Source organism: Mycteria americana, chromosome 1, assembly GCF_035582795.1.
Source record: "Mycteria americana isolate JAX WOST 10 ecotype Jacksonville Zoo and Gardens chromosome 1, USCA_MyAme_1.0, whole genome shotgun sequence".
NCBI lineage: Eukaryota > Metazoa > Chordata > Aves > Ciconiiformes > Ciconiidae > Mycteria > Mycteria americana.
In genome coordinates this window covers 112,386,432-112,414,182 of record NC_134365.1, presented here as the reverse complement: position 1 = coordinate 112,414,182, position 27,751 = coordinate 112,386,432, and the positions used below count along the sequence as shown (strand labels likewise).

At 38.2% G+C, this 27,751-nt stretch overlaps 1 long non-coding RNA gene across 6 annotated transcripts in view; it reads right to left on the bottom strand.

Moving 5' to 3' along the window:
• LOC142416766 (uncharacterized) overlaps positions 1-27,751 on the bottom strand; it is a 289,637-nt gene that overhangs the window by 82,962 nt on the left and 178,924 nt on the right. For all 6 annotated transcript variants that reach the window (XR_012777831.1, XR_012777822.1, XR_012777824.1 and 3 more), the window contains one exon: positions 4,336-4,402. This is a non-coding gene — a long non-coding RNA (uncharacterized LOC142416766). The remainder of the gene's footprint in view (positions 1-4,335; positions 4,403-27,751) is intronic.

Below are 27,751 nucleotides of genomic sequence, written 5' to 3'. Positions count from 1 at the left end.
GGCATGCCCACGGCTCCCATCAGTGGCGTCCTCCTGACCACGGCACCACAGGGGCATGGCTCAGCTCTTTTGATTGATATCAACAAACCTTAAATCATTTTCTGGCAAAATTACCACTATTGCTATTATTAATTATAAATTATTAAGTTCTACTCCTTTTCACTTTTTATGGAAAAGTACGTGGAAACAGACAGTATCAGTTTTTCCCAACTATTTTGGAATAAGCATCACTGTCTGGTCCAGATGCTCCTACTTTGGCAGTAATGCCTTTCATCACACTGAGGAGACCTCATCTTTCAGGTCATTTTCAGAAGCAGGCCTCACTTAAAAAATCATGGTGGATATAATGACTGGGCACAGTCCTCTTCCCTCTCGTTTCATAGCTGTTTCTGGGAATGGCTAAACTGTGAAAACACTCACTATTTTTTCTCTCTTTGGTAAGATACCTGCTTATGGGATGTATACATCTCAAGGGATTTTTTTCTTTTTCCAAGATAAGGAAGACTGGAAACCAGCATGAAATGGGAATGCACAGCTTGGGGCATAAAACTCCACAAGCACGCCTTGGTCTCCCTATTCAAATTGGGATCAAATACACATTTTTTTGCCTTGGTGCATTCTGGTAGTGCTTTTTTAAAAAAGGTGTGCCAGGCATATGGGCGACGCAGGGGCCGAGGAGGGCTAACCCTGCCCGTGGCACCCAACCCGCACAGGTGGAGGCACCCAGCGCTGGGACCTGCCACTGCCAGCAGTGCCTAGTGCTTTGGGAACCACTCGCATAGGGAATGTGACTTCTCCAAGTCCTGCTGAGTTAGGAAGATGTGTCAGAACTTCAGTCGGGGCCAAAAATGACAAGGGCATTGTGGGTCAGGGTCAGGCTGACATGCTATGTAAGGACACGGATGCTGAGACCCCAGAGCAGGATTAGGCTGAGCAGCACATGAATCACGACACGGTGGAAACACAGGCGGGGCTGCAGGTCATTTGGATCTGTGTTCATAACACTGAGTTGTGCAGGCACAAAGAAAGAGTATCATAAATCCAAGGAAGATGAGGATCAACTTGTGACACTGCCCACCGCTATCCAAGCAGCAGCGTGCAATAATTTTTGGAAAGTATTATAAGGACAGAAAAAAATTGTTCTTTTCCCTTTAAAAAGAATGTGCAACTATATAGCAACAGCAACAAAAATCAACTGTGTAGGAGAAGTTATTTCTATGAAGAAAGAATAAAGCATTAAATACTTGATATTTTTCTGAATTTATAAATCAAAATAAACTTTTAAAGCTTTCCTGTTAACGGAATTAAAATCATCATCAGTCTTTCCTTAAGTGTCTGCAGTACATAGTCACAGTCCATTAAGACAACATGTTAGCATTGTTCATAACAGGATGTAAATGAAATAATCAAGTAATCAGGACTATTTCAACATCAATAAAGCCTCAGAGTGATTATTATGTACAGCCATGACACAATACCTTTTTGCATACTTTCCCTGATCAGATTAAAGTGGTGATGAATTCCTCGATGGCTCAAGTGTGCTCCAAGGAAAGCTAGAAGGTTGTACAGTTAACTCCCAGGGTGTAACTCTAAACCATACAACCTACTACCTCAACCCGGATGCACACAGCTTCCGACGGTGACCATAAAGTCTTCTTCACTTCTTCAGCCTTTCTTTGAAATGTGACAGCCACCACAGGCTTATATATTTCCCATGGGGTAGGCTTTCAACTGCAGTTATTCCCCACTTTTCAGACGATAAGGCATATTCTGAGATAGATTTTCTACTGCAGAGCTAGAATTTCTGTTCTATCCCGTTTACATATGTATAAAGATATATACATGTGTGTTTTATGTGTATATATATGCATACATATTTGATAGGAATGATGTGAGTCCAGCTACATTTCTGGAAAGAAATGACCATTTGTTCTTATTTTACAGTAAAAATAAAATATAAATCTCTTCTTGTTTTTTCTACATTTTTTGAATGTAATACCATGTAATGGTATATTTAATAAAGCCAGCAGATGGTATATCCTACTCTCCCTCATTGGAAACCCTACAATTCCCTCACATGTCTTCCTAAATTTTAATAAGATATTAAGCCAAAGGTGCTTAAAGCAACCGATAAAAGAACAAATCACTTAATCAAGTTTGAAGATAAAGCAATGGACAAGAGAAGCGTTCCAAAAACAATATATAGTTTTGTACACTCACTTGGGCTTGTTGTCAAATACCACTGCATTGCATGCTACGTAAACTTTTGCCAGATCACCATACTGACACAGACCCATAGAAGCGAGCTTGTGCAGTGCGTTTCAACACAAGATCGGATCTACGGGTTTATGCCAATTGGCATCGTTGATTAGCATTTTCCTTTTAAAGTGAGACACAGAAGACTTTAAACAAACAAACATACGAAGCAATGTAAGAACGAGTATTTAAGAGTAAAAATATTACCATCTATTGCAAAGAAGGCTACTTCAAACTTAACTGCATAAATGGTGGATGCACCAGACAAGCCAAAGACTTGTAACTAGTTTGTTTTTTGAAAAAGGAAGAAAACACTTCTTTTACAGATTGAAGGCACGACATTGTTTTGTTTCCAACAGGAATTAACGTCCTTTTGCGCACACTTTGCCTTACCGATGAACTCTAAACTCCCAACAACTTGCATCTGACTATAGCACACACCCAGCAGGCAAGACTGGAATCCATAATTGGACGTGACATAGAAGTGAACAATACAGGTTTGTCCTTTGTGCCTGAGCTCATATCATGTACTACAACCCAAAATAAAAATCAGCCCACCAAATCTGAACAGCAATGAGGCACACGAGAGCACAGCTCCCATACAACATTATAAAGACTGCTTAGCTATTTCTTCATATTACGGGGCATCTAAGTACTGCTTGACAATAACTTGTTGATTAAACAATGCCTATTAATCAAAGCAAAGAAGTTAATTTGTATATTTTATTCACTAATCCTCTCATCAATGCTGTTCCCTAATAATAAGAATGCAAGTAGAAAGTCTTGCAAAACTTCAGGGTTAACTCCTACAACAATTACTTTCTTCTTGTGACCGGCAAGCAGTACGGTACAAATTATCACGCACTGAATGTAGGGTGTCCTACGCAACAGACTGAAAACAGGTCCTTGAGGCAATAACCAGTAATTCACAAAGGTGAGACACAGATACAGTTTTAGAACTTACATATTCTAAATGAAAGCATTGATAAATACTGCATCTTTAAGCACAGTACCTGACACATCAGAATAACTTGTAACAATATAGCCACAAATGCATTTGTAAAATACAGGCATAAGAAGCAGGTATCATTTTAAAACCAGGTGCTATAGAAAGGTCTTTTATGATTTTAGCGGGTTACTGAAATCTGTATCTGAATAAGGTTTTAATGCCTGCCTTCCACTAGCTCCCACTGAAGGCCTAATTCTGCCATCGCTAGTCAGGCAAAACTCCTTTCAAGAGAATGAGTGCTGCCAATAACAAAGTTTTTGAATCAGGGCAATGCTTCATTTTCTTGCAGACTGCACATGTACTACTAGTTCAGTAATGACAGCTGAGCATCGTAAATGACCTTTTTTTTTCTTTTCTCTTTTAATTTAGTGGATTAAATCTTGCACGTTCAACCATACTCTTTTGCATCTTAAAATAATGTTAATTTATTTTCTAGAGCAGTCTGTTTTAAACCTCCTTTCACTTATATACAACACTTCAGCATTCAGAAGGAATGATATTTTTATAATTGTTTTCTGCTGACACTGAGAAGATAGAATATGTAAGACAAGCACTCAAACTAGAATAGTTATCTTAGTATCAGAAATAAGAATGCAGACTGCATATATGATTTACTGAATGATTGTAATAAGTGCCATAAAATTGCTTCTCTGATTTTCTTTCTTTTTTATTTTTTGTGAATAGAGAGATATTCCACATTTCAAAAATAATTGGTCACTGCCTTATATTTATATACTAGCAAATAGATATATGTACTATAAATATACTAGTAATATAAATATACTAGTAAATATATATGTGTTATATATGTACTAGGCATGTCAAAAGAACAAATTATGGATTAATCTTTCAATTCCTTCTAAAGCTTCATGGAAACATACAGTATAAAGGCTACCCAAACTGCAATATTCCCAACAGAAAGTAATCAGAACAAAAGTTTAATACATATCTATGAAATTATATTTGTAGGCTATCTTAAGGAAAGAAATTCTTTTAAAGCTAACTTACTTCATGTTCTTGCCATTAACTTTATTTTTTAACAAAAAAAATATTTAAGATCGTTGTATTACCTTCGCTGAATTCTGGTATAATTAACTTCTTCAGTTTCCTTTTCCTTTTTTTTTTTTTTTTCTTTCACTAAAACAAAAAAAAAAGTGAGAGAAAGATTTTGAACTATCTGTTTTATGTAAAGTGTTTTCAGAACAACATGAAACATACACAAAATTAGTAATTATGCTTTTAAGATATAAAACCGACACACTGCTGACACCCCTCTCAGGGCATAGGATGACATGCTGTGAACACGCACGCTTTGGCAAAGGGACTATTTCATTTAGTATTTCCTAGTCGTTTTTCACCCCACAAATATTTTATTTTTATTAAGAATTCCAGAAGGGAAGGAGCATGCTTAACAAAAATAAATAGCTTTATCAAATAGTGCATATGATGAAGTAAATTGGTATGAAACTTCATAAAAATACTGGGATAAACTAAATAGCTTAAATCAAGAAACGTTTGCAAAACTTAACAGAAAAAAAAAGAAAAAGATGTGATTGCTATGATCAGATATAGAAATTTAAGAAGTTCTTTTAAGCTAATGCAAGCCTTGGTTTCTCAACAGACTTAGGTACTAATGACATACGTAATTATTCTAACAAAACTATTGGGGAGGGCAGTATCACCATAAATCTAAGAAACACTTTCTGGTACAAAATGGGTGAATGGAGGTATATGTGTCGTATACATAAAGTCTCCATTCAGCAATTTCCCAGAATTCATTGCAGAACAACAAAAATATAAGGTAGCAAAATTAGCATATAATCTTAGAAGTTACTGTCTAATCAGTAATGTATAAAAAGTGAAGCACACATTAAAACAATTCTGTTTTGTAAAGTCATCATATATTTATAAAGCTTTTTATTAGACAAACACCTATCATGAACATTTTGAAAAAAAATCAGAGTTTCTGATGAAAAAGACACTGTAAGTTTCAAAGTAATTTCTAGCTGAGGACATCTGTATTTTTAACATAAATTAAAAAGGCTAGGAAAATATTAAAAAAAAATTCCAAAATACATAAACCACCGATTTGGCTGAGCTTTTCAAAATCTGTCAGTCAGAATGAATTTTGTTACACACTCTTCTAATTGCCTAGTAATATGTTACAACAGACAGACAAATGCTTTAAGAAAAAGGCTTTGCTAAAGCATCATATGCTCAAAACTTACTTTAACTCTGCATGCACTTATCACAACCATTCTGAATGGATATCTGAAATACTGTTTTCAGCTATTCCTGGACAAGTGCTGCTTTACCGAATATCTTAAAATAGTCACTGTTACTAGCTGCAAACCAGGCTTACTTCATGAATGTCCCAATAATGTGCCTTTTATTCCAGTGCTTATTACACTGATTTCTTTGTAATGGATTTAGACACAAATTGTAAGAAACTTATATATGAATTAACTCAATAATAACTTTAATATCCTGGCTACAAGAGCGATCCTTTCCTACAGTTTAACACGTTTTTTTTTTCTCTTCCCCTCTTTAGAAACTGAAAGCATGAGTCACACTATGAAAAAAGAATTTACTTTCCTTAGCAACCAGATCTAAATACCCACAACTTTCTTAGAGATAAGCAAAGCTTAGAATGAATAAATGTAACATTAAGGTCTCTGCATAACTCCAGTGCTTCGCTAAGACAAAATGTGCCTAACCACTTATTTCTATACACCCTCGATTTTTTGTTTACTTTCTATTTTGAGCAGTATTAGATCAAACACACCCCCAAAAAGTTAGTTTTAAAAAGTGTGAACAGCTGACTACGTTAAAATTAATACACAAGGACTCAGTTTCAAAACAACAGGTTTAAAACGGCTTAAAAAAAGGAAAAGAGGAAAAAAAGAAAAAGAAGCTATACCTGATATGAAAGGTACGTTTTCACCCAGTGCCAAATACTGCTATATGAGCAATAGTGAAAAAAACAAACAAACAAACAAAAAATTCATTCCTTCTTTCCTTTTTTTGTTTTTTACTGAAAGAATCAATCTCCTAGGCTCATTTTGTTACACTGTTTTAAGAAGCTCTAACACATCCTGATGTCTCTGTAGTGAACATGCCAGATTTTTTTTTTTTTGGAAGCAGGAGAGTCACTTTTTTTTTTTCTGCACTCTTGTATGTAGGACAAACTCAGATTTGTTTCTTCTTCTTAGGGCTCCTGTTCTTTCTCGGAAGAAGACCAGGATGCCTGTCTTCTCTCTCTCTCGCTCTTCTCGGAATTCCAGGCACAAAGCACTGCGCAAAAGCTGCACCAATCCTTGCCGCAACTGCCTGCACAGGACTAGAGGTGGGGAGAGACCAGAAAATTCACCTCGCCCCTGCGCCGGTTTTATAAATGGGGATTGCACAAATCTGCCGGAGCAAAGAGGTGAAAAGGCAGGGTGCCGGTTTGCTACTCTATGCTGCAATGATCTCATGTTCAATGCTGTCGCCCCGTTTGCCCAGTTCAAACGCCTGTTCATTAAACGGGAGGAAGGAAAAAAAAAAACCCCACCAGAAAAATAAAAAACAACTTTTATCCTTCAGACACTCAGGAGGGCTGTTCTAAACTACAGATCAGCAATAAAAAAATAAAACAGGTAGTTTTAAAATGCAGTTATGAAGTATAAATATTCTGCTTATATTTTCTTTCTTTCTTTTTTCTATTTGGAGATAAGAAGCAGAATTTATCAGGCGTGAAAGGGACAGCCTCCTGGTGGTGTGCCAAAAAAGCCAGAATAAAGGCAAAGTTGTGCTTCAAAGCTCAATCGCTTGCTGAGTCTGGCTAAAGTCAAGTATTAAGATCCACCATTTTCTGAGCCATGTAAGAAAAGAGGAAAAAAGTCAGAACGGGCGCTGCTTTCCAAGTCTCCGTTGGCACCATCACAAAATCTCAGCCGTAAGGTCACATGATGCTCTGCCAAATGTGGAGTGCATTCCCATAAACCATTCTGCTGATACTGCGAAGGCAGCTATTGTCTAGTTTATACCCAAAGTTCAGCCCACTCTTCATTGAATTAGCTGAAAAACGCATCACCTTTGGGGGTTGGGAGCCATGGAAACGTCTACCTGGCAGGCTGCCCACTTTTTCTGCCCATCAACCAGAGATGGAATTGTGCTGCCTAATGTAATGATGACTAGGAATGTGAAGAGTCGTCCAAAGTGAATCTGATTCTTGCAAAGCCTGCTTCATTTGCACAGCAAACTCTGGCTTCTTGTCGTTAAAAAGGGGAGGGGGGGAGGGAAAAAAAAAGTGCCTTTCTCCTAAATGTAGCAATTAAAGGTCTAGTAAACATGCCTAGTCTGCAACTTTCCTTCATAACATACTGAAATGGTTCCCAAAATAAAGCACTTGGTATAACACAAGTTTTCTGCTTTAAAGCAGCACTCGCTTTTCCCCGAGTTGATGTGGCATCCCCTGGACATTTTTCCTCCCTAAGGAAAAAAAAAAAAAGAAAAAAAAAGTACACAGCAGATCTCTCATCTCTTCTTTTTACCTGTCTTTATTACCTCCTGATTTTATCTAGCACAAATTATACATGTGTGTGGCAGTACCCACTAGTAACAGTGGGGATGCAATATTGCTGCAATCTCCCTCAAAGCAGTCTCCTGAGAAAGCCGGTTGTGTTTCCAGCAGCACAAACCCCTTCATCTGAGCCCTCTTATCTTCACGAGTGAGTAGGACAGCTGGTCTGCAAACTTGCAGACCAGCACATTTGAGACCACTCAGCACCCTCCCTTCTTCAAAATGCATTTAATCTGGATTTCGTGAAAAGAGATGCAATCAGGCAGAATTTAGAAAAGATGCAAGTTACTAAATCGACTAAGTAATAGACATAACTCTTCAGCTACAGACCTGAAATTTCGATTCTGCCCAGCTATTGTTCTAAAGTAAAATGTCACGTAAAATGTCACTTCCAAATGAAAATACCACGTAGCCTACTGAGCAACAAATGCGCTCTCCCAGCACCTAAAAACCTTGTACAGAAGAATTTATCTCGGAGCTCAGCACTGCGAACAAATGAACAAAAATCCACTCGCTGTTTCTACACCATGAAGCTTAATAGCTACTGCAAAAGGGATGTTAAAAATGTGGTAATTTCTCTGATCCTCCCATTAATAAAAACGGAGCCATGGGAGGAGCCTCTCTACCTATTAGCATCTGTACAAATGCTCTGGCAAAGAGGAGGTTGCATGCTAAAGAGCTTACAGCTAAAAACTGGTAAGGAAGGGCAAACAAAGTGGGAGACAACAGGCTAGAAACCACAGCGGGAGGACAGGAAAAACCATTCCCAGGGACACTGCGGGCAGTAACTCTCCAGCTCGGCTACTTTTATGTTTTGTTTTACAGTTCTTTCCAGTTTCACTTTATTTACCTGGAGGAAATTGAAGGTTCATTACCGAAGGAAGGAAGTGTGAGAACGGGGGCTTTGAAGTGGAGGAAGACAGTTACGATGGTAGCGCAGCCCTCGGAGGGAGGTCCCGGGGCTGCCCACCAGCCGAAGGGCTGCGGGGGCCGGCTGCGCCCCCGGCTGGGACTGAGGCAGTGCAGGTGGCAGGCCGGCGGCGTGGGGCAGCCCCTGCCTGGGGGCAGAGGCCTGCACCCGGCTTTTGGGGAGGGCAGGCATGGCTGGGAGGAGGAAAGCGCTGGGGGCAGCCTCTCCGGATGACGAGGGGCGATGCTGGTGGGGCCTGAGGACCGGGAGAAGGAGCAGCCACCACGGCCCAGCAGCGGCGAGGGGCCGGCGGAGTGCTGGGTACGACACGGGAGGAAGCGACCCCGCTCTGCCTGCCAAGCCAGCGCACCTGGGACCGGCCCCGCTCTGGTCAACTGGTTGGAGCTGTCTGGCAGAGAAACTTGCTACAGCCCCGGTAATTCAGTGCACAGCTTAGTTCCTCTCCTTTCCAGATTTGGAGCTTTTCAAGGGCCAGCAGCCAGAGGAAAGCCCTCCGACACAGTGACGTGGTGTAAGCTCTCTCAAATGGTCTTTCGGAGTGAAATGCCATGCACGTGGTTTTGAATGCAGAGACCCTTTTCTTTTCCTGGTGAGCGAAAGATGGCTGCCGAGGTGCCACCAGTAAGTGGAAATGCTGCTTGTGACTCCAGCTACTTGCCGCAATAGTCCCGCGGCTTGGACCACAGGGATCGCACTGAGTTCCAGGGACCATGAGCAAACTCTGTGTGTCGTTATGCCTCAGCCATAAAAATGACATATGGGTGGCTTCTCCCATAAAGGTCTTTGAGATTAAATAATCTCCTTGAGATTATTTAAAAGTAAATTCATTTCTCCAGGCTCATAAAACTCAGAAAGCCAATTCAAATGTCTTTAATTAACAATTACGTAGAAACAGAAACTTGAGGTTCCATTTTTATCATTTTAGTAGTTTTCTTATTGATTTGAGTCAACAGATCAAAACAGATTTTTTTTTTTTTTTCCCTAACAGGGCACAGGGGACTCAAGCTCAGTTCATTCCACCTTAGGTTTTACCGTTAACCATAAAAATGTTTAGGCCACAATACATCAGTGTCTTCAAAGGAACCACTTACAAGGGTGCAACCTACAAACCCAGGTGCATTTTGAACCATGGTGAAAAATAATGGTTTCATTAGAATTGAGTAGAAACTTCCAACTAAACAACAGTGGATTCATATCCTGTTCAAATTTACTACTATTATTATCAGTGATGGTATGTGAAAAGGACAAGGGAACAGCTTGACTTTCAGATCCCAGAAGAATGTTTGCCACTAATTACAAATAATAGGCAGTCTGAGCTGGGCAAATTTGAGCAGCAGCTTTTGAGGGACGACAGGCACAGAATCCTACACAGTCGTTTTTATTTTCCTGTGTGGAAAAACACTTCAACATGTGGCTAGCCCTCAGTAACGAGTATTCACTTCACCAATATTCAAGAAGGATGTTAAAAAACTGTTAAAAAAATCACTTGCATATGTGGCCAGCAACAATTAGAGATGTAGATGAATCTCAGAGTGCTTTGCCTACGAACTAATACAAGGGTGACACAAAGGGAACCAAAAAGACCTATCTGCGGGAGAGCCTGGCCCTGTTCATCCGCAGCTGGAGGAGGCAGGGAGGCCGGGTGGAGGGAGGCTGCGCAGGACCGACCTCTCTGCGGGAGAAGAGGGCAGCGATCCTTCCTCCACCCGGGAGGCAGGAAGGGGAAGGCAAAGAGGACAGGAAACCTGGGCTGGGCTGAGGGTTTCTACTCACAGCCAAGTATGGTTTCCCTGTCTGTACTCAGCTCCCACAGGACAACCGGCACCCTAACCTTCTTAGCTTAACAGGCAGTTTACAAACTAACTGGAAAGGAAAAATTGGAGCCTTCCCTGGGCAATGGCAACCCGCACAAGACGTGAGAGAAAAGCTGAGAGAGAATGGGAAAGAAACACAGCAATGCTCTCAGAGTGAAGAGAGAGGGAAAGAGGGAGGAAGGGAATCTCTGCTCTTTCACATGTTTGTTCTTGAACACAGAAACAAAACTAGCAAGTACGCCACTGTAATTACTACAAGTTAAAAATTGAAAACACACAAAGTGAAGAGGACATGCAAGTGCTGGATATATTACACATTATTGGATAACTTTAATGTACTGTACTTCATGACATAGCACTTCACAATAAAATGGTCTTGCTCTGCAGACCGCATTCTCAAAGACCCTAGTATATAGAGGTGACAAAACTTATTTGTAAAATGCATGCAAATGAAAAGTTATCATCTGCTTGCTACTTTCATTTTATCTTCAAATGGCACTGTGCCTTTTCTTTTTTTCTGCCTTAAGGTTAACAGCACCTAATTAAGAGACTTAAGCAAGATGCTCTATGGTAAGAGCCAGAGATGTCATTCATCATAAATGTAACTGTAATTTTCCCCTTTCTGAAATTTTCATGAGCAATCTTGCTTTAAGTTCCTTCTCCTCTAAACTTTTCACTGTGTTATCTGCAACCTATTTAACTTTTGGCCACTTTGGCTGTATGGCTGGGTACCTGAACTTCACAACCTTCTTTCTGCTTTGCTACTGGAGAAAGAAAATCTTTAAAAATAAATAGCAACAAAAACTGAGTAATGCACAGCCAATGCTCTTGTTCACACAAGAAAAGCCTTCTTCACAGATGTTTTAAGAAGATCAGCTATTCCCTTGAGTGCAGATATTCATAAATAGCAAAGGGTGCACATATAATGAATTGAAACAGCTACTGAAAATTCAGATGAGCCTTTTCCAATAACTCTTCCACAGTATAAAGAAATTGCGCACTGCAAACAGGAGCCGCCCTTCTGTTCTTCACAGGGAAGCGCAGCTGTGGTAGAATAGGCAGCACGGCTGCAGTGCTGGAGGAGGGCTGGTTCTGAGATGAGACCACAGCGAGGCCCAAGCAAAAGGCTCTATGCCTTTTGCTCTATGCCTATTCCCCATTTCTTAAAAAAACTTGGGCTTTTACAGGTGATCATTCAGGCACAAAAAGATGACGCTTTCTCCACAAACAACGAGACAGTACCTCAGACAGGTAAAAATGCTGTGGCGTTACAAAATATCAGACCAAACCTGATCATAGGAAGAGTTTTGCCACAGACATTTCCTTCAACATACTTGTTTCAGCCTCCATTTATTTCACCACTGTCACTCCAGAAACATGCAATAAATTCAGAGCAAGAGGTATAGCATTCAGTCCCCTCATGTACACCAAGTCTTAGACATAGAAAAATACTTCTTACATTCTCTTTACCTCATTTGTCTCTTGCAGGTCTAAGTGCAAATACAACCGAGCATTATCATCACCATTCATCAGATGAAAAAATCTGAAGCATCTATTTTTTCCCAAATTAAAAGCTTTTAGCACATCACTCTTCGAAATGCCTAAGTAGCATGGCAGTTAGATGTTTTTTCCAGTTCTAGAGCCAAAGGTACCAAAGATTAACTTGTTTTCATAAACAATTTATCATTACTGTATAAAGCACAGAATACCTGACATTGCTCAGTGTTAAGTACACTGCACTGAATCATAAGTACTACCTTGAAATGGATAATTTCTAAATACCACCTACGCACTTTGCACCAACTTGACCACTACCTTTGAAAATTAAAATCTGAAGACACCTTGATCTAGTTCGTGGTCACTAGAGTAGGAGGACAGTAAACACAGAATTAGCTAGCAAAGAGAGTAAACAACAAATAATTCCTTACACGCCCTCTACTTGTGATAAATAAAGCAATGTTGCCTTCTTTCCCTAACACCTCTTCAAGACAAGGACAAGTATAGCCAGAACTGAAGCCAGAAACTGTTTTATGAATTCCTGATTTAGCAGCATACTTAGTGCCTAGACCTGCCCCAGTGTAACTCCCATCCCAATGCTCCCCTTCAAAAACTGCTGCAGTGCTTAGCTGAGTTGCACGCCTACGTATAGGGAACACCTTCACAACAGCGATCTTCTCCCAAGCTTCAGAATGAAAAATCCTCATGGGTCTGGGATCGCACAGACGTAACTCAGCAGAAAGTACAGATGGCTTCCTGTGCCCTACTGTCCAGCAGGCTGTGTAGCAAGGGTCCTCCAGGGCCACTTATTTTTCCTAGGACTCATTCTTGACCTGAATATAAACCAGGAATAAAAAGGAGGCCGCAAGGGCATTCTTCGTACCATTGATTTCTCGATCAGTGATAAACAGTTTTTATTTTTTTACTTCATACCTTTCCCATACGACCCTGTGTGAATCCTGGCTGCTCAGAACTTAAAATCTTATGCCATGTTATTTAGAGAAGCATTTTTCTTAGCTGCCTTGAGCCAAAAGTAGCCTTCAGTAGAACACGTGCTGTGTGTCACCTATCGCCCAGCTGCTATAACTGACTGCAGTCTCACACCTCAATATGGCACAGTTCACTGCTCATGGGCAAAGAGAGAAAATAAGTATTTTTGAAGCATTTTTAATTATTTCAGGAAGTTACATATGTCTTTAGGTCCTTATATTCCTACAAATCTGGGCAGTACTTTCCAAAACATCAGAACGTTTTGCAGGCAGGTATGTATGTACACATATCCAAACACACCCCACACATTTTGGTACTTTAATTACAAAAATATGGGGCCTGTGCATGCACTTTGCTGGGTTACATTCTTAGCAGGTTGAGTTCTGTTAGCCAAAAAAAACCTGGTCAGGTCATAACTCTAAGTTGAAAAGAAAGAACATGTGCATTATAGCCCAATGTAAGGTGTGTTTTTGATTCAGCAGACTAAAGGATCAATTAGTTTTGAAGCAAAAATGATTAAAACTGGATAGGAAACAGTTTTCTATATTCCACTTTTCAATTTCCCTACTGTGAATTTTTGAGTCTGCAAAATAATCTCACTCCAAACAGCACAAACCTTCAAATCTAGATTTTTAAGTACTTTTATATTGGAGCAATTAACACTTTGTACATTAAAATGTTTTAAATATTCATTCTAGACTTTTACTTCTTCAAGATTTTTAGTACAAATGGCTACTCTTCCAATTTTTTTAGTCTGAATCGGTGTAATTTTGTGAGTAAAACCTACACTTCAAAATAGTCAACATCCTCAGATAACCTGAACAACATAGAGACAGAGGCAGGGGAGATCAAAGGCATGGAGCCTTCTCGGAAGATTGAGCAGGCTATGAGTGATCAAAGGCAGGGGAGAGAGGACTCTGGATCTTAACTCCTGCTTCCACTATACATGTATAATTTACAGGTTATTGAATTGTGGGGAGGGGAACTATTTATACATTAAATATAGGTTACAGGCCTGAAAAGTTATTTAAAAATACAAAAAATGAACTTTGGTTGTTGAAAATGTCTAGGCAGGATCTTTCACAATGCACTTTTCCAATATTTTTATCCAAAAGAAAATGGTGCTAATGCAAGCAGCTTTCTTTTCAATGAATTGACATTTTCTGACAAAATCAAACAAACAAAAAGGCACACTATGGCTGGTTGGTGTCATCACAGAAGAGATATTGTGGTGTTTGGAAGCGATAACTCACAGGAATAATGGAAAACTCACATTCTGAGTAAACCACTACTAATTATATTAGCTTGCTTTTCAGAAGATTTAGAGCACACATAACTCAAAATCTTTATCAAATTACAGTTCCACACCATGTGAAATTCATATTGTGCAATCACATAAGGGTGTTTCTTTAGTTATTGTCCTACACATTTTGGTAATATTTCTGTGCATAACCAGACTTCTTTCCATAAGACTTTTCACAGCTTACCAGCACAGGACACTCAACTCAGCACTGAGACAAGCTTTCATGCAATCGGTTGAGTATCTTAGCTACCAGATTCCTTGGTTACTTGGTCATTATTCATCTTTATCAGAATTAAGTTCTGTACTGGAGAAAACGTTTGCAATTAAAATTTTCCTAAAAAGAAAGGATTATTGCCCCAAAGTTTTGATTTGGCAAATCAATTAAGAACATTTTCTCCAAAAATCCTGAATAGCTACATAGAAAATAAATACCAAATATTACGTGTACATATTCAATAAACGAATTCAGCAGTGCACAGATTTAGTAATGATACATGAATTCATATGATTCGTGACTCCACAGCTCATTGAATTTCATGATATTACATATATCTGCTGCCCCAGTGAATATATAACACTGTGAATTTCATGTTAATATAAAATTATTTTCTTGATGGGGAGACAGGAGCCGCACCACAGCCAATATTACCATAGTGGAGCTAAAACACCCTTGAGCTTAAGAGATGATTCTAGTTCACACTTGACAGCCAAAGGTGCAGACTTGGACAAAGGGTGACATATTATAAATAAGCACAGAATGATTATCGGAGAACCTGAAATATGCTGAACTATTAAACAAAAGCTGATAGCATGGTCTGTTACTGGTTTGAAATTCTCAATACTGAATGCCTGAACAGTACAAAGGAGATTTCAGAGGACCAACAAGGGTCATGTACCTAGAACGTGTTCTTATCTTTCCTAGTAATAAGCAGAAGGCCTTTATTTCTTATTTCAAATTGTGACAAGAGTACTTCAGTCCTGTTTCAACATCTTCCTGGAATTCTGAACTACTAGTAACTGTTTACATAGGCTGCATGGACTTAAGGACATTAAAGGGATTTTACTTTAAATTTGTATAATGCCTAGTTCTTTGGGATCAAAGACAAGAATTTGCATTTTTTTATTACAACAACAACATGTAAAGCAACCTTGGAACAAGAGCGATCCAATACAAATATAATGCTTTTTGATCAGTACTGGGCACATCCTGGCTTAATAACTAGGAGGCATTAATTGGTCCAGTGGCTCCGAGGTAGAGTATCTACAGAAATGTGCACAGTCTAGGTGGAGGGAACTGTCTGATTTGCTTTCCAGAAAGACCTGGTTGTTAAAGAGGGTCAGTTTATAACACTGTCGCAAGACATCTGTAACAAGGTACATTCAAAGGGTAGGCGGCTTCAGGGTACGTAAAGGGATGCTTCTGAAGACGTTCTCATGCCCTCTTTTTTTATATTTCTCTGACTGTAACAGGAAATTAAAGGTAACTAATCATTTAATCTACAAATATGTTACTTTCAATTTGTAACAGATGGTTCATTCAGCACAAGTTCAGTGGACTATATTTGATTACGTATCTGCTTCCTGAAAAGGTATTTTTCTAAAATACTATGGTAACCGATGCTTGCAGAGCATGAAACCAAGCAACCAGATTTCTGGAATGCATTTCTGGATAGCTTTTTATCGAGCAGGAGAGAAGCAGAATGCAACATGTAGAAAAGAGTCCCCCTAGTTAAAATGCAGTTAAGTTCTGCAAACAGTATCTAGTCCTGTCCTCAGAGGACTAATAACGGCCATGGGATTGTGAATTTAAGAGAAATAAACTTTCAGAAGGAATGCCAATTTCCTATATGAGTTTGAACAATATACACTTGATAGAATGTAATGCTGTCCACAAAGCATGCAGTAACCATGTCTTTAATCCAGTATGTCCAGTGATGAACCTTTTATTTCCACGCCCTGGGAGAGGAATGGATCTGTACAACGTCTCTAGGCTTTTATCATGCAAACTCTTACACTTGTATTCATCTTTACTACAATTAGCCTTCTCACTGAAATTAGGGGAACCATCCATAACAATACAAGCAAGCATGCAGAACTTCGTTGAGTATGGGAGCCTTGAAAACAAAGCCACCTATAGCAGATGCTGGTTTTAATTATGTAAACATAAAAAACTAGTGCGGTAAAACTCCTATACTTTACTGAGGTCTTTTGAGATGATCTGAACAGTAACATATAACATTAAGATGAACGAAAACATCCATCAATATGTCATCGTCCACCTCAGATCATTATCTTATGCTGGTATATACTGACAACTTGTAGCAGTTTCAAATAAATAGCCAGGTGGCTCCTCCTATACAAATGTGGGGGATCTCCTAATAAATTACCTCCTTATCTACCTGGCAAAAAGTTGCTTTCGCCATGAATAGTGCCTGCTTGTTTCCCTGAACTTCCTCCCCATTTGTCCACTTTCATCTGTCTTCAACGGTATCAGCGATCTTTCTTGTTCAGGACATACATGGATGACTCTATGCCTAACAAAGAGCCCGGGATGTCCCAACAATCTAAATAAATAAGCATAAGTACTGCTTTGCTCTCAAAAGATGTGGCAACATACTAGAAGTATCTAATAATGAAAAAGAAAATGAATACAGTATTTGCACATATTGTCAGTCATAATGTAAATCCTAATCACTAAGTATTTGTAAACTGAATTTATCATAGGAAATAACATTTTTGCCAAACAAGACTTTCTACCACAGCACTATTTCTTTCAAACCTCCTTTTGTGATTTTCATTCTGAAAACTCTTTTTTTTCTGTGGGAGAAAAATTACGCATCTCAAACTTGTTTATAATAAACTATTTAATTTCTCTATTTTGGCAGCTCCTCCCAAAAAGTCAGTACTTTTTGAGTCAATGTGATGTGACCAAGCGCCCTATTTACTTTTTATATTAGGGAATACCTACCAACAGTAACTCCTATTCTACAGGTGTATGGCCCGTCCTGAGCTACTCTGTAGATACTATAGTGTGTGTGTACACACAGACACATGTAGTCAAAGAATGCTTGTGAAAGTATTGCCTGGCAGTGAAACACATGTATTACTCTCTTGAGTACAGTGTATGACAGAGTAAATGCTTCAACTCTCTCACACCCCTTCTCTCTCTCATGAAGCCCTCTTTGGAATTAGGTTCTGGAGCAGAGGACATAGGAGAAACTAGTATGGATCTGTGGGTGCTATAAAAATTAGAGTTATTTATCTGATAAGTAATCCTTTTTTTCTGCTTGTGGCGTTGTCCCCACACTACTGTAAGAAACCGCTACTGACAGAATACTCACTTCTGGAGAGGAAGGATAATTGATAAGTTGCTGCAAATTAAGAGCTCCGCTCTTCAAGAAAGCAGATTCTGCTCCTGATGTCAAGTTGTGCAATGTAAATCATGAAGTTTCCAAAATGTTTAGGCAGCAACCATACAAGTTCCAGGTAAGGTCATACTGTGAGTTCCAGGAGGTACTATTCACATACGGTGCTTAACAACAGAGGCATCTGCCTGTTGATAATATGCCCAGATGTGAGTACCTTGTCCACCTACAGTCTGAGTAGAGCTGGACCATCGATATTTTTCCCCCAAAAGTTACAAATTGCTTATTTGAACTCTTAAATATCTCATGTCACTCAAACTAGTAAATAATGCCTATTACAACTAGGAAAATATGTAGCTTTGCATTTCCAGGATTTGTGAAAACAAGATTATTCGGCATAAACTCATTTAGGTAAAAATGCAGCACAATTCTTATATGATATCTGGGTCCAAATTCAAGCCCTGCATTGTTTGCTGAATTAAAGTATTTAGCGGGATGAACACTGGGATTTCAAATGCTGGGCTCTTTCCCGTTAAAGAAAAAGTTGCAAAATGAAACATCCATTTGCTATTTGACATAACTCAGAACTGTGTAATGGCCATGAGAAAGGCAGTTGCAACATTTACAAAATAACCGGTGACACAAAATAAAAACCATGCAAGGAGATCCTCTTCTCAACATGCTTCAGACCCATTTTTGCAGATAACAGAATTGTAAGTAGTTAGACAGGGATTGAAATTAAATGATCAAGAATTTTTAAAGTCTGATATCAATGAAGAATTATCCATTTAATTAGTTGGGCATTTCTTTAACACATACTGTGCACAGGTATTTTAAATATATATATATTTTTAAGATTTTCTTCAGAAACTCTTTTGTTCATTTAAACAATTACTTTAAAACCAGAATTTTCTTGGACTTTCCTGTAGAAACTGACACAAAAATACATCAGAATTGCAGAGGTTTTTGAAATATCATAAAATTCCTTTTATATTTGATAGAAAGTGTCCCTTCAATTGTTCTTTGATATTTTTTTACTCCATAGTCTTCTAGCTTGTGTTTGATTATTTTTAGAGGCCTCTCAGCCCCTGACTCTTTATATATTTTCAGCTTTTTGCTTTTTCCGTGTACTGAACACAGTTTTATTTTTGAGCTTAATTGCATTTGCCTGTTCTCCCTTTAATACTCATTTTGAGTATATTCTGAATGCAGGTTTTCTAGGTATCTCTCCAGCATCGCTTAATTAGACCACAAGGTCGCAGGTTGCCCAGGTACCAGCAATCCTTGTTGGGCATAGCAGCGTTTACCAAAGGGAGGGTTCTCTCAAATTCTTCTGCCCTGGGAATAACCTCACAGAAGAGCTATAAAGACACTATATTTTGGAAACCTTGTTCCTTTCCAAATTAAACATTGGGTTGATTAAAATCCAATAGTCAAAAATTCTGGCCTTTTTATAGGCTGTTATACCTTTTAACAGTCTGTCAGACATTTCTGAACTACTCCTGAAATAGATACCAACCTTCATGGATCAAATGGCAACCCCTTACTAGCCTTAACTTCCAAAAGTCTTTGCAGTGTCAGCCAAGACATGTAAATGCGTTCTTTTTCACCTAATTGGATATCATTTTCATCATTACTGGTCTTTCCTCCTCTTTTATTTAACATTTCCACATGCAGAATTTGTTAACATTTAAGCAAGTTTTCACAGCTTCCCTATTCCTCCTTCCCCCAAGTCTACAGGAATCATCACGCAATAGCAGAGTGCTAAGCAACAGATGCTAATCCCATAGTTTAATGCACCACCAGAAAGTAATCAGATACTATGATGATAAGAGCAGTGTAATAACCTATATGGAATAAAGTATTTTCATTGTTCATTTTTATCTTCTCTCCCAATTTGGATTTCTGTGCTTTGAGGGAACTTATTTCCCAGGAGTACATCTATGATGTACTATTTAAATGACAGCGTGGTTAACATGAATTCTTTTACGCTGTATAATCAAGTCTATTATACTGATAATATTGTACAACTTTTAGGAATATTTAATTGCCATTCAAATACTTAATGCACAGATACCTACTGTTTATTTTAAGATAAGATTTAATTAATCTCCTTGTTACTGCTAAAATGCTGTGTGCGAAAAAAAATTACTCTATAATCCATGTCATCTGTATTTCATAATTTCTTATCACCAAAATGTTTTATTTGGATTAGTCCCGTTCACTTGCTCCTTCTTACTTCAGTTTACCTTTTCCTGTTGGAATATAATCTAATCTAAACACTTTCTTACTCCTTTTCATTGTTGTCTCTTCAAAATGTCAAATGTACTTAGTTGCCAAGATTTCTATCAATTTTTAACTTCTCCTGATATCAGTCCCTAAAGAGTCCTACTTCCTAACTGGAGTACAAACATGGAAACCTCAGAAGATGTATAATAAAAAACATTTGTGTTTTGCTGAATCAAGATATGAGATGATAAAGTTTTATTGTTGGTAATAATCTTTTATCTATGTCCTACATGTATATTTCTATTAAATTTTTTCCATAAATGCAATAATCTTATATAAGTATTTTATAATTGTTTGTAAAAGAATAATTTTATTTGCTTTTATTCAGAATTGTGCTTTTTCCAGTGTAGCTTGTGATTTGGGTTTTTTTGCTAGAGGAATAAGCAGGATCACGAGCAGTACATTTGAAACAAATTTGGATGGAGAAACATTAGAAAATGCAATGCTCCATAAAACATATTTTGTTCAGTTTAGAGATAAAATTCAATCATTTCAAGTGCGTAAGAGGATATTAATCCTGCTTAAACTGCAAATGTTAACATACCTAACTATGATGTTGCTAATGATATTTTCATAATGTTGCCATTACAACTACACGCATTATCAGTACAGGCTTATAGCCAAGCCTATTGGTTAATTTCTTAAGTCTCCAAGTAACACTTCTGACCTTCACTGCCAGCAGATTTCCTAATTCAATACTTTTTGATAATGTTGTGGTTTTAGACTATAATTATTTTTATATGATTTGTCTAAATTAATGCACATGAATTGTATCCTAGAATGATGGTTTCTGTACATGTGAATAGAACATGAAGAATAATATACAGTAGTTCACAATAAAACAAATCTAAACTCTTAATTTATACTTATTAAAATAATGGGACTACTTATATGAATAAGTACCTTCACCAGTAAAATTCGCAAGTGGTGCTCAGGCCTTGTGAAGGATGGCAGGGGAGGAGGGAACTGTTTGGTGAAGCATGTTAAACATATGGATCTTCATGTGCCTCTCCCATCCTTTGCAGCTAAGAGGTTCTCATAGACATCATGACTTTCCTGTTACTACTCACCAAAAAAGGCAAGGCTGGTATTATAATAGGAGCAGGTTTTCAAACCTTCAGTAAGACCTGGAAACAAAATACGGTTCCCTATAATAAATTCCCCAGCTGCTTCCCTATAAAGAAATCACCACGCCTCTGTACCATCTAACCAACAACAAGAAGAAACCAACCTGCCAAAGGTTTTCTTCAAAAAAGGTTTTTTTCAGTCATTTCTTCAGATGGGGGAAAAGAAATCACATTACTTAAGGGCACAGGTACAATGGTATTAATGGACAGCCATGATCAGAAAAATAAAATATTGACTTTCAAATGCTACCAAGATTAAACAAGAGCTGTGACTGTTTATAGACTTAGCAATTCATCTGCTTGCTTAGTTGTCAAGTGTGGAATTCTGGCATTTAAATCCAGGTGTTAAGAACTGAAAATGTTCACAACCGAAGATGAACAGAAAGTATGGATTTGTGTGAGACAGGCAGGGTGGGGAGTAGGAGGGTATGGCCTAACTATGCTTAACACTTTTTTTAAATTACCTTGGCTACTTTTTTTCAATATGAAACAGCAGAGCTAAAGTTTTAAAGATGCATTGCAAGTGATTATGGGAGTATGAACTAACTCGCTGATAAAATTCCAGGGAGGAAGAAATCTACCGTTCTTGTTTAACAGTGCTATTAAAATGGTGGTTTAGGTGACTTGTGGGCTAAATATCACCACCATCAAACCCTAAGCACCTGGAATCGCTACCTCCTTTCCAAAGTGAGTGTCACCATCGTATGCATAAACGTAAGTAAGTCTGAAGTGGGAGTACAAGTAGGACTCAATATGAGCCATTAAGTCTTTTTTTTTATACTGCTTAGGGGCGAAACATAGTAATGCTGTGTGCTAGAAACAGCAAAAGCAATTCAGAATCTGCCCCACACAAAGAAATACTTATTAAAACTATGACTTTTTGGTAGAGTTTGAAATGTATAATCTGTTTTAAAAATGTTGAGCACCATATAAATGCAGATTGTGCAAGGTTCTACTAACCAAAAAGCCTAGTCACAGCGTTATGACAGCTTTATGACATCTAATCATCATAGCAAGTGAAAACATGGAAAAGATGGCAGGTGGGAAGGAGTACTTGATATTCAAGGGAAAATATTAATGGATGTGTCTAAAATGTAACTACTTTTTAACGTGTCGTGCTTAGGAATATTTGCATAATATTATCCTTTAAATTGCAGTGTGTACATATTCATTTTACGGTGTCACTCCCAATAAGTCTGGCATCTGTACATTCAACGGGCCCAATCTAGCACACTTGCACCTATCACAGACATTTGGAGTCTCAGTTGAGGAAGTGGCTCGAAAGCAGGACAACCCAGACAGACATGAAGAAACATCACCTTGTGGAGAAAAACTGGAAGCCCCCAAACAAATCATGTCCTAGGAAACCGTGTCCTGCAATGTGAAGGGATGTTCCAAGGCACCCTCCATCCTTTCACCACATCTATTCTTTCTTAAGTTATTCTTCTTCCTCTGGATAATGCCTGTTATATACATACTAGAACTCCATACATAAATATATACATACTAAGAGTCCATGAGCAACCTGCAAAAGAGCTGAGAAAGAAAGGCGTACAGAACAATTTAGAAATAGGACCGGGAGTTTAAAAACAAACAAAAAACCCTCAGTGATGAAGAATTATGAAGCAAAGCATAGGCTCCATATATATCCTTAGTCCTCGGTGTTACATACTTCCTAGCACATTTTTTACCTCTTCCATTCTGCACTCCCCACTTTTCCCTAAGAAGTACATCATTAGATACATGTGAAATGTTGGCTGTAATTTTCTCCTGTTTTAAAAAGATTATGCTTCTTATTCAATAGCCCCAAAACCCCACAAAGCTATATGTGTCTGGTCTCGTTATCAAGGTGAACAAAGTCTTTTCTGTTAGAGGGTGGCATTTTGGAATTTAGTTTGATGCCCACCTGCAGTGGAAAGCAGGAATTGCACCACAGATCCTGTGAGCCCAGGCTGACAAATACGTGATATTTTTCTTGTACTACATGAGACATCATTAAAGGCAACAACACCTTGCAACAGTTAAGGTTTCTAGTCTGCTTACTCTTAAAAGCATGAAGAAAACATTACTATCTCTGGGTCTGAAGGAAACCAAGACATACCTATGAGTATGCATTCAAGCACTGTCATTTTCTAGCAGGCGCCTGCCACATTCAGTCTTCAGAGTGATACATGGGGAACAGATTTAGACCTGTAAATCTGCCATTTCCTAGCTTTCCTATGTTTCATTTTGTAACATAAGTAACTTCCTTAGAACATAATTTCTTTACAGTGTAGTTTCTATTCACGAAGAATTAGATGTGTTCGATAAAAAACTTTTTGTTTTGTTTTGTTTTAAAACCGTTGTGAGTTAATAGGATACAAAACTTTGGAACATATTACTGTCAAAACAGAATTGGCACACAAAACTCTATAATTTAACTTCTTTAATTTATTATAGCTGCTGGTGTTTCCAGCAGGGCAGTTATAAAAAGGTTGGAAAATATTTTAACCCATTTTTAGCAAACCTTTCCTCCTCATCCTTTCTACAATTTTCTTCCTGATTATTTGCTTAGATGCATTCCAGTAGATCAGAAAACAAAGTTGTCAATAGTGTGTAAAAACTATCCCCAAAGAGGGTTAGAAAAATTAAACTGTTGAGAAATCACAAGACAATTGTAGAACAGCTGTTCATTTTTGCTATATATTAGGAAAATTAAGCAAATAACTTCAGACATAGAAGATGCAGTAATAAAAATAACTACCTGAAGATATCAGTTCAAACTACAAAATAATACTGCTGGTATATTTAGATGAAATTTCCCTTAAATGTTCCAGGAAAAACTACTTAAAATTAAGCCTTTGGAGAGATGACAGTTTTTAAGATACTGTAAAACACGAAGCAAGTTAGTGTCTCATCCAGTTATTCATTTTGAGGGAATGCCAAAGCCACAATAGTTATAGCTCTGCTGTTCCAAGATGAGGCTTGCAGTTCACAGCTCCTGTAACTTCTGACATACTACTGTCTGGAGGTATTTGAGAAAAAAAAAACTTTACATACACTATTCTTTTCTTACATATCTGACCAATTTTTAAAACTAAATTTGAAGCTCCACAGAATCAAATTGGTGAGATGTTTCTTCTGAAATACTCATACAGTCTACTTCAGGTGACTGATAATTTATGTTTCATTTGGCATTTCCTTATGAAAACAAGAAAATGTAGAATGAAGAACAAAGGCATAATAGGTAATTGCCTTAAATACTTGCTTTAAAATTGTTTAAATGCAAATAATTAGGTATGAAACTATTTTTTCAGGCTTCCTTCTCCTTGTAGTAACAATCGTAAGAATATTGCATAAATGATGAGATTTAAGGAAGAAGAAAAGATTTGGTTCTTACTTTTGAGTCTTGGATATGCTTGCTTTCATAAACACTTAGAAATACCCAAGAGTCTGAAGTTAGAATGAGTCTTTGGAAACGTCCTCTGTAACTACTAAGGCTACAAAGTTAAAGAGAGCGTGAAAGGAGGAGTTCTTTCATACTCACTTCCAACAGCTGAAGCATTAATGAAATTATCAAACTTTGCAAGATGGATGGCAGGAGAAAAGAGTTGCCAAGTTTGCTGGGAGCCTGACACTGTAAGTGGCCTCCTGTGCTTGTACGAAGATCTGTCAAAATCTGTCTTGTCTGAAAACAAGGGCTTTCTTGGTCTGGATGTAGCTCCAAGGCTGGAGACTATATATGTATATGCTAATGGCTTAGTGTGTGAGCTTTGCACAAAGAGTATTAAAAATATTTTAATTGGTTAGTTAGCTTGAGGCTCTATATGGTTAGGCTTTCCTAGGTCTATAGACATAGCACAAAAAGAGACGCTGTGTGTTCCACACACATTAGAACCTATTGTTCCAAGGCTTGTATTTCATTTCTAAAGATCACAAAAAATCCTATTTTCCTTTAAAAAAGACAAAGAGAATGCTTACTGGCAGAGCTACTTGAAGGCAGACAGGGATTTGGATCCTGACTTCTTGAATATACACAGTTGGCCGGGACCACAGTCCCGATCCGCTAACGAAGGCTGGATTTCCCTTCTCTAGTCAGCTCTCTCGATGACTGTAGCACACACTGCTTTTATTCTTCAGGGGCAGCTCCTCTCCCTACCAAGGTGAGATCTGCATAGGAAGGGCTTGATCCGTCATTACTAAAGTTGTGTTTTAACTGTGTGGGCGCAGCATCTGACCCAGCGTGCACAAAATGTGTGATCAAAGTGAGGAAGAATTTCTGATGATAACCTCCTGCTGGGAAAAGGCAGATATATGTGCTATCACCCTGAAGAAAGTCAGTCCAGGGTAGCAAAAACCTTGGAGAGATTTACCATCCAAGTCACCCAGAGGATTTAGCATAGCTGACCAGTAGCTATTACTACATAAGAAGGGAAAAAGGGAGTGAGTTTAGGACTAGTTAAATAAAAATACTGCAAATGAAAATTTATAGACAAAGTTAACAGGAGTTCTGGGGGCTTCCATTACTGACATAAACTGAAGAGAAATACCCTCTTAGCGAACCAAAATGCCATGTTAGTTACAGTGAAATCCACAAGCAATCTTTTTATAATTACTTGTACTAAACTCCTTCATATTCTTGCATGCTCAAGCTGAAAAAGAAACAGCCCTTCTAAAAAATGCCTTCATTTAAGGCCTCTCTCAAAACGTACACATTCATATATTTTTGTCATCAATTAAAACAAAGAGCCCAGAAGAGCAATTATTTACTGCTGGGCATTATGAGAAATATCTCTGAATTAAATTATTTTCAATAGTGAAAACTGTTAGTCCATGAATGACATTGCATTCTTTTAATAACAATAGTGCCTTTTAAAGGACATTTTGCACTTGCCCAGAGATACAGGGAATTCTGAGCAAGATGCATGCAAACCCCTACACTTAGTGGAGAATCTGCTTTTGTTTTTCTTTTGGTTGTTAATTATTCCGGGGCAAACTGAAACAATTTCATCTGTATTGATTCTGTATGAAACTCACTCCTGTGCATGGAAACAAGCACACAGCTTTATACCATACAAGACTTCAAAATAACAACGATATAGAAACTGCCACGTGGGATGCACGTAGGCCAAACCTAAGGCCAGTACATCCAGTACTGGGTCTCTGAGAGAGGCAGGACCAGGTGCTTCAGAGGAGGTTTAAGTGAAACACAATTAATAGACAGTCATTGGTTTATTTTATTCTAGCTTGTGTACCTTTTGGTTTATAGTTTGTTAGCGAACAGATCTCTGTATATATCTGAAACCTGAGCAGAGAGTGATTAGGGGGTTTTGTTCAAGCATAACACTGGCAACCCGATTTCCCGTGTGAATCCAATTTTCACTCCCAATGACTGTTCCTTACAAAGTGCTCTGTGTCTGCCAGTAACCCGATGTGCTAGAATAGTCCTAACTTGCTAAAATTTCGGAGCATTTCAAAGAGACTCAAGCACTGTTGGACTACAAAAAATTTCTGAATGAACTTTCATGCCAGTTACCAGAGCTCTTCTGGCATATAAAGATTTTTTTTCCCCAAAACAGCTATTTAGAGCTTTTAATATTTCATATAGACCCCAAATTCCCTCCTTGTAATGAAAATATAAGGTGCCACCAGTAGCTCAAAAGTGCATGAAATGTAGATTTAAAATGAAAGAATCAAAAATGATCATTTTCATGTTGCATCTTCTATGTCCATATAGAAAATGTCTGCTCCACATTCTTTGTACTGTACAGAAATTGTATACTAATAATACACCCATACTTTTAGCAGGCTTTCAATGCCTCTGAGAATACAAGTAGGCTTGCAAACTTTAAAAATACAGCTTTTTGTCAGAGAGCTAATTATTGTAAGAATTGTTGTTGACCATATCTATAGAAAATGCCATCATTGCACAGTATTGCAATAGCAACCCAGTGCCTCAGTCACTAGGCAATCGTTGGGCCCACAGCATCCTACCCCGCAAATACCAATAGAACAGGGGGCTCCTCAAAAACACGAATAATCTTAAAAATACTTTGATTCATGTTTTAAGTCGGTAGAGGGATGTGCAAGGTGCCAAATCAGCTCCCATTTCATTACCAGTCGAAAAGATCAGCACCGTCCTCCATGTTGAGCTGCTCATCATCACCTGTATTCAGCCAAGCCCCTTACCTCATCACAGACATGTTCATAAGCCAGGATCCAATTAATTCATGGAAATGTGCAGAATACATACAAAGACACAGTATGTCCATGGAGCAGAAGTATCTACTGTAGCTCATTTTTCCTACTTCATGAAGGCTACAGTCATCACCATCAAGGACAAAAAAGCCCATAAATGAAGCCAGTAAGGAGAGCAAACAGTTTGTAACTATGAAACTTCTTTTGGGGGTCTAATCTCTGCCTTTGGACTGGTTTTCTTAAAAAATGTCATTACTGACAGACATATTTTATCCAGAAACATAGACTAGGCAATCTGTGGGAGTGGGGGGCTGGAGTAAGAAGGTATGGAAGGTACAGGGAAGAGGTGGGAGAAAATAGTTTATTCACTAAAAATGCAGTTTAGATGATCCACATGAATTTGACTTCATTCTTCTAATAAAAGAAAAT